Raw genomic sequence first — 6,509 nt, forward strand, 5'->3', positions numbered from 1 at the left:
CTCCTATCAAACAGCTCTGAAATTTCACCTCTGCCTCCACAAACACTTCTCATATTGACAAGAAAAGACGAAAACACCCACTAACTTCAGTGCCTACAGAATCACCGCATGGCTTCCACACCCAGGTGAAGTTCACAGACTTCCTGAAAAATACCAACCAACCAAAAAATCTCAAACGATCCATTTAAAAATAGGCAAAGTACCTGAACAGACATTTCTCCAAAGATATATAAATGGCCAATAAGCATATGAAAAGATGCTGGACATCACTAATCATTAGGGAAATGTAAACGAAAACTACACCTCCTTGCTCATTAGGATGACTACTAAAAAAACCCCAAAAACGAACAAAAAAACAACACAACAGAAAAAAACAAATGTTGCCAAGGACGTGGAGAACCTGGAACCCTGTAAAATGCTGGTGGGAATTTAAAATGGCTCGGCCACTATGGAAAACAGTATAGTATGGCGGGTCTTCAAAAAATTAATCACAGAACTACCATATGAGGGACACCTGGGTGGCTCAGTAGGTTAGGTGTCTGCCTTCAGCTCAGGTCATGATCTCAAGGTCCTGGGATTGAGTTCTGCACCCAGCTCCCAGCTCAACAGAGAGCCTGCTTCTCCCTCTGACTGCCATTCTCCCTACTTGTGTTCTCTGACCCAAAAAAAGAAGAAATGAAAAAGACCTACCATAGGACCCAGCAATTCCACATCTGGGTATATACCCGAAAGAACTGAAAGCAGGGAGAGCTGACCCATGATCTCAGCAGTGCTATTCACAACAGCCAAAAGATGGAAGCAACCTAAGTGTCCATGATGGATGAGTAAACTATTATACACACACACACACCAACAATATTATTCAGCCTTAAAAAGGAAGGAAATTCTGACACATGCTACAACATGAATGAAACTTGAGGGCTTCATGTTAAGGAATTAAGCCAGTCAAAAAGGACAAATAGCATACAATTCCACTTACATGAGGTAAAACAGTTAAACTCAGAGAAAGAAAGTAGAAGGCCTTGTCAAGGCCTGGGGGTGCAGAGGAATGGAGAGTTATTATTTAATGGGTACACAGGTTCAGTTTTACAAGATAAAGAATTCTGTGAACGCTACAGTGGTTATGGCAGCACAACAATGTGTACAAAATCAATGTCATTGAACTATACACTTAAAAGTTTTGTATGTATATTTTAAAAACAAAAAAATTATGAAAATTAAAGAATTAGAGCCATTGCACTGTTGTCCCACTGCTATTTCATCCACTTTATGAGGGAAGAATGATGTCTAGACCTCAGTCTCTGCTCTGAGATGCAAACATATTTGTAAAAATTCAACTACCTTTCTTCTTTAAAAGACTGCACTTTGGGGCGCCTGGGTGGCTCAGTGGATTAAAGCCTCTGCCTTCGGCTCAGGTCATGATCCCAGGTCCTGGGATCGAGCCCCGCATCGGGCTCTCTGCTCAGCAGAGAGTCTGTTTCCTCCTATCTCTCTCTGCCTGCTTCTCTGCCTACCTGTGATCTCTGTCTGTCAAATAAATAAATAAAATCTTTAAAACATTAAAAAATAAATAAATAAATAAATAAAAGACTGCATTTTAAAATTTCTAATTTGAAGAGAACTAGCTTTGTAACAGAAGCATGAACAAAATTTCGATACCATCTACTTTAAAGAGAACAACCTGTGGCACCTGGGTGGCTCAGCTGGTTAAATAACTGCCTTTGGCTCAGGTCATGATCCTGGAATCCCAAGATCGAGTCCTGCATCTGGCTCCTTGCTCGGCGGGGTGTCAGCTTCTCCCTTTGACCTCTCCCCTCTCATGTTCTTTGTCTCTCAAATAAATAAATAAATAAAATCTTAAAAAAAAAGAAAGAAAGAAAGAAAGAGAGAGAACAACCTAAGTTTGGTCTTAATAATAACGTTGTTTTGTACTGATCACTACTTTCTTAGGTGTCAACACTATGAGTGACACCTCTCCTTCCCACTTCCATTTCCACTATAGCAATAATTTCCTAACAAGTCCGCTCTCCAGCCACTATACCATTACCAGAGTGACCAATGATTCAAAATGTACTGAGTGCCTATTTTGCCAGGTACTGTTCTAGGTGCTTTGGATAGAGTAACACAATCAGACACAGCCCCAGCCCTCAGAGAGTTCAGCCTGGTCCAGGAGAAAGAAAAACCAAATCATAATTTCAGGTACTAAAAGTGCTACCAAAACAAAAGCAAAAACAGAAAAAGGCAAGCAAGAAGAGGTAAGCTATTACAGAGAGAAAGAATACAAGTAAGGCCTCTCTGAGGTGACTGGTATTTGATATTTGACATTTGACAAGTAACACTCCACCCCCTCAACTCTACTGTTTTAAGAATGCCCCCCCCCTTTAAAGATTTTATTTATCGGGGCACCTGGGTAGCTCAGTTGGTTAAGCATCTGCCTTTGGCTCAGGTCATGATCCCAGAGTCCCAGATGGAGCCCCACATCCGGCTACCTGCTCAGTGGGGAGTCGGCTTCTCCCTCTGCCCCTCACCTCATGTGAGCTCTCTCTCAAATAAATAAAATTTTTGAGAGAGCACACGCGAGTGCCAAAGCATGCATGCGCATGAGTGGGGAGGAGGAGGGAAACAGGGAGAGGCAGACTTCCTACTGGACTCAGAGATCATGACCTGAGCCAAAGGCAGATCCCTGACTGACTAAGCCACCCAGGCACCCCTAAGAATGTCTGTTTTATTGGGAAAGTCATGGTGATGTACTTCTAGAGGCTGCATCTAAAACCAGCAGATATTTCATCATCTATGAGAAGTGACTCTATGTGGTAAAGTACAAAATAATGAAGTAACAGCCAAACATAAGTAGCAAAAGAGAAAACAAATTTCCACCTCTTTTGGTTTGTTAATACTGTGGAAGTAGGGAAAGTCACACCCAAGGGTGGTGAGTGTTTGTATGCTCAGCAACAACCTTCTTCCAGGTCCTTCAGTTCCTGGCCCCAAATCTTCCTGCTGCACATTTCTCATTCTGTCATTCCCTTCAGTTCAATAGTTCTCCACTTGGTCAATCAAGCTGGAATGAGACTCTCCACTGTGCCAACACTACACACTTCACCATTGCTATCTCCCAGGGTTTCCCCACATGCATTGGTGTTTCAAGAAAACCATGCACTTTGGTAAACGCTCTTCCCATAACCTGAATTCCTTTCCCACCAATCTCACTACACTTATCTACCAAAGTCCTATCCTTGAAAGCCCAACTCCTAGAACTATGACATGAATGATCCCCCGGAGAAGTGGTAGCTCATTTCTCAAACTCCCTTTCTAGTCTTAAAACACCCAATACTTAATCATTACTATTTGTGTTCTAATTTCCTCTTTCCAACTCTAAGTTATAGGTTTCACAGGTAAAGCAGCAGACTTACTTGTTTTTTTAATCTCTTTTGTTTTCCACAGTATGTACTCATTGTTTATTCAATATGCAAGGGTCCCAAGGAGATTTATAACTTGGCCAAGAAGATAGCATAAAGTCCCACTCGGTATGGTTCTAGGTACTGAAATGCTATGATTTAGCAGAAAATCATAATAGCACAGTCAAGTATCACAGACTACGGAGCGAGGCTATGTTCAAACTCTACCTTTGCCACTAACCTGATGTGAACCCCAGGAAGTTACTTGATTTCTCTAGTGAGATGGTAAGAATGTCACCTACTTGACAGGGTGACTGTGAAAAACTGAAATTACAAAATTACACTTAGAACAAAGGTTGGCATACAGAAGTGCAAGGCACAAAGAAGTGCACAATACGTATCAGCCATCATAGTTACCATCATTATTTCTTCAGAAATCAATTTCTCCACCAGTAAATGGAGAATATCAAACTAGACTTATCTCTTTCAACTCTCGGATCCCACACATACGTGCTACATGACACTGAAGATGTCAGAGATCATGAAGAGCTGACAAGTAGGGATGGCTTTATAAGAGAACTAGAACCCCAGGCTAGGCACAGAAGATGCAAGCTGATTAGAGAAGTATGAAGGAAGAAAACATTTTAAGAAGAAAGCTATAAACAGCAAAGGCTAGGAAGAATAAGCAAAGACAGAATAAGCGTGGAACATAAGAAAGATTATTTGTCTAGAGTTTATGTTTTGGGGAATAGTAGAAAATAAGCTATGATCTTAATGCCTTTAAAAATAGTAGACTACACGGGGTGCCTGGGTGGCTCAGTGGGTTAAGCCTCTGCCTTTGGCTCAGGTCATGATCCCAGCGTCCTGGGATCGAGCCCTGCATGGGCTCTCTGCTCAGTGGGGAGCCTGCTTCCTCCTCTCTCTCTGCCTGCCTCTCTGCCTACTTGTGATCTCTGCCTGTCAAATAAATAAATAAAATCTTTAAAAAAAATAGTGGACTACAATACAACTGATGATAAAACCATGTTACTTTATCAGTTGTGTTTCTGGAATAGGAGAAAATCCTGGCGGTAGTTGATTAGCATCTATTCTATCTAATAATCTGCCTTGAGAACATCTCAGACACGACACACTGGGCAGCTCTTTAATGAGAATCTGTACACAACCGCAGAATTTCTTCATTTTCTTCTAAAGCCAAATACAAGTAAATTCTGGCTATCCTTATTTTGGAAGCATATCTTTCCTCTCTGTTAGCTTAAAGAAACTAAGATGGTTCTATGAATTTGACAAATCTAAAATAAAAACAAATGCACTCCTCCATGAATTACAAGAAATCATTACAACGTCAGTCAGATCTTCCCATTCCTCTGCTCAAAAGCCTCACGCAGAGATAAAGTGAAATCCTCCTAATAGCCTAAAAGTTCCTGGTTGTTCTGGTGTTCCTGCCACCAGGTCTTCCCTGACCTTATCTCCTACTCCTCCTCCTTTGCTCACAATGCTCCAAAGCACGCTGCTCTTCTATTCCTCTTAACAGGCCACTGTCCTCTTCAAGGTCTTTACACTTGCTGTTCCCTCTGCCTGGACCGTTCCTTTCCCCTGATACTTGGTGGGTTCACTCCCTCACCCCCTTCTAGGCTGCTTAAATATCAGCTGGTCTGTAAATACCACCCTGCCTGCCCTATTTCAAAATGCAATACCTTCCCATCCCTCTTTTTTTTTTTTTAAACCTAAGTCAGTAATCACCTCCTCACATACAGTATAATTTATTATCTCTCTTTCCCTAAAAAGAAAGTAAGTTTCAGGAGGGCAGGGGTTACAGACATAGAACGGTGCTGGGGAACAGGCACCCAGCAGACCTCGACAAAAATATTCCTCCAATGAACTGTAGATCAGACCATATAATGCCCCTTCTAGGTAAAAGAAAATACAACGTCCTTTTTTTTCCCCCATCGCTGAAATCTTAAAGTTAATTTTTGTATAAAATACCTATTGCTCACCTCCTATGTGCCATAACTGGGCTTGGCTCTGCAAAGTTAGAGCAGATTAAGACATAAACTCTGCCTTTTAGAAGCTCTAGGGTGCGCGTATGGAGAATACACACAGAAACATCATTTACAAAATACAATATACAGCCAAAGGAAATTGAATGACCACCTAAAGGAGTGAGGAACAAGGAGGGAATGCTTCACTAAGGTGATGTGGAAAGCTGTAATTCCCCAAAACTCTCAGCCAGCACAACAGCTCCTCCTTATCTTACTGGTGCGTATGCTTGCAATTCCATATAAATTATTTACCCGCATCAGATAGGCTCTTAAATAGGCCGCAAAAAAAAGTTTGTGCGACAATAGTGATGTACTCAAGGCTGCACAAAGATCACTGACTACGTTTATACCGTCTTTCGATCTGGCAACTTTTACCTATCGGGTCCCCTGATTTGGAGGCTTGCATCTGCCAAATGCTGCCGACTTCGGCCAGAACCCTCCTTGTGGATATCCCTACTCGGAGCCCGACACCCTGCAAATCCCTTTCATAGCAGGGCGGGCAGGCGCCGCCTCCGGAAAGCCGCCAACTGGGCCACAATGAGAGTTATGGGAGAAGCGGGAGTCGTGGGAGGGCGACGAGATTGGGTAGGACCCTTGGAGGCCTCTGCCTCGCACACCCACCCCTCCCGGCCCCCTGCGCCGCCCGTGCCCCGAGGCTCCGCAGGCTCTTTTGTTAAGCGAGGCCGAGGTTCCCTGGTCCTCGCTAGGCCCCGCAGTTGCCTCCATTGGCCCCAAGGGGTAGCGACCCCGAGCCCAGGCCCACGTCGCACAGACCTGCCGCTGTCGCTGCAGCGGCAGCTGATACTACCGCCGACGCGGAGAGAATCCCACGGCCAGAGTACGCGCGGTCCAGGCCGCGTCCGCCGCGTCCGCCGCGCTCCTTCCTCTCCGCCCCCTTCGCCGCCGCCGCCGCTTCTCGGCCCGTTGCTGACCGGGGGGGAGGGGAACGCAAAGCTGACATGCGCAGTGCAGAGAGCGCGGGCCGAAGGGCGGGGTCTGGGGCTACGGCTCCCGGAAGGTGCCGCAGGCTCCGGACCTTAAAGCTCCATAACGCCTCACAGACCACTCACTC

The 6,509-nt window shown here is 44.3% G+C and overlaps 1 protein-coding gene across 3 annotated transcripts in view; it reads right to left on the bottom strand.

Annotated features, from left to right (window-relative positions):
• DDX42 (DEAD-box helicase 42) overlaps positions 1-6,302 on the bottom strand; it is a 42,217-nt gene extending 35,915 nt beyond the window's left edge. For all 3 annotated transcript variants that reach the window (XR_004384184.1, XM_032870857.1, XM_032870856.1), the window contains exon 1: positions 6,212-6,302. The gene's annotated coding sequence lies outside the window, so the exon portion shown is untranslated. The remainder of the gene's footprint in view (positions 1-6,211) is intronic.
• Between the last annotated feature and the right edge of the window lie 207 nt (positions 6,303-6,509).

This window comes from Lontra canadensis, unplaced genomic scaffold (assembly GCF_010015895.1).
Source record: "Lontra canadensis isolate GAN:19392208 unplaced genomic scaffold, GSC_riverotter_1.0 scaffold41, whole genome shotgun sequence".
Lineage (NCBI taxonomy): Eukaryota > Metazoa > Chordata > Mammalia > Carnivora > Mustelidae > Lontra > Lontra canadensis.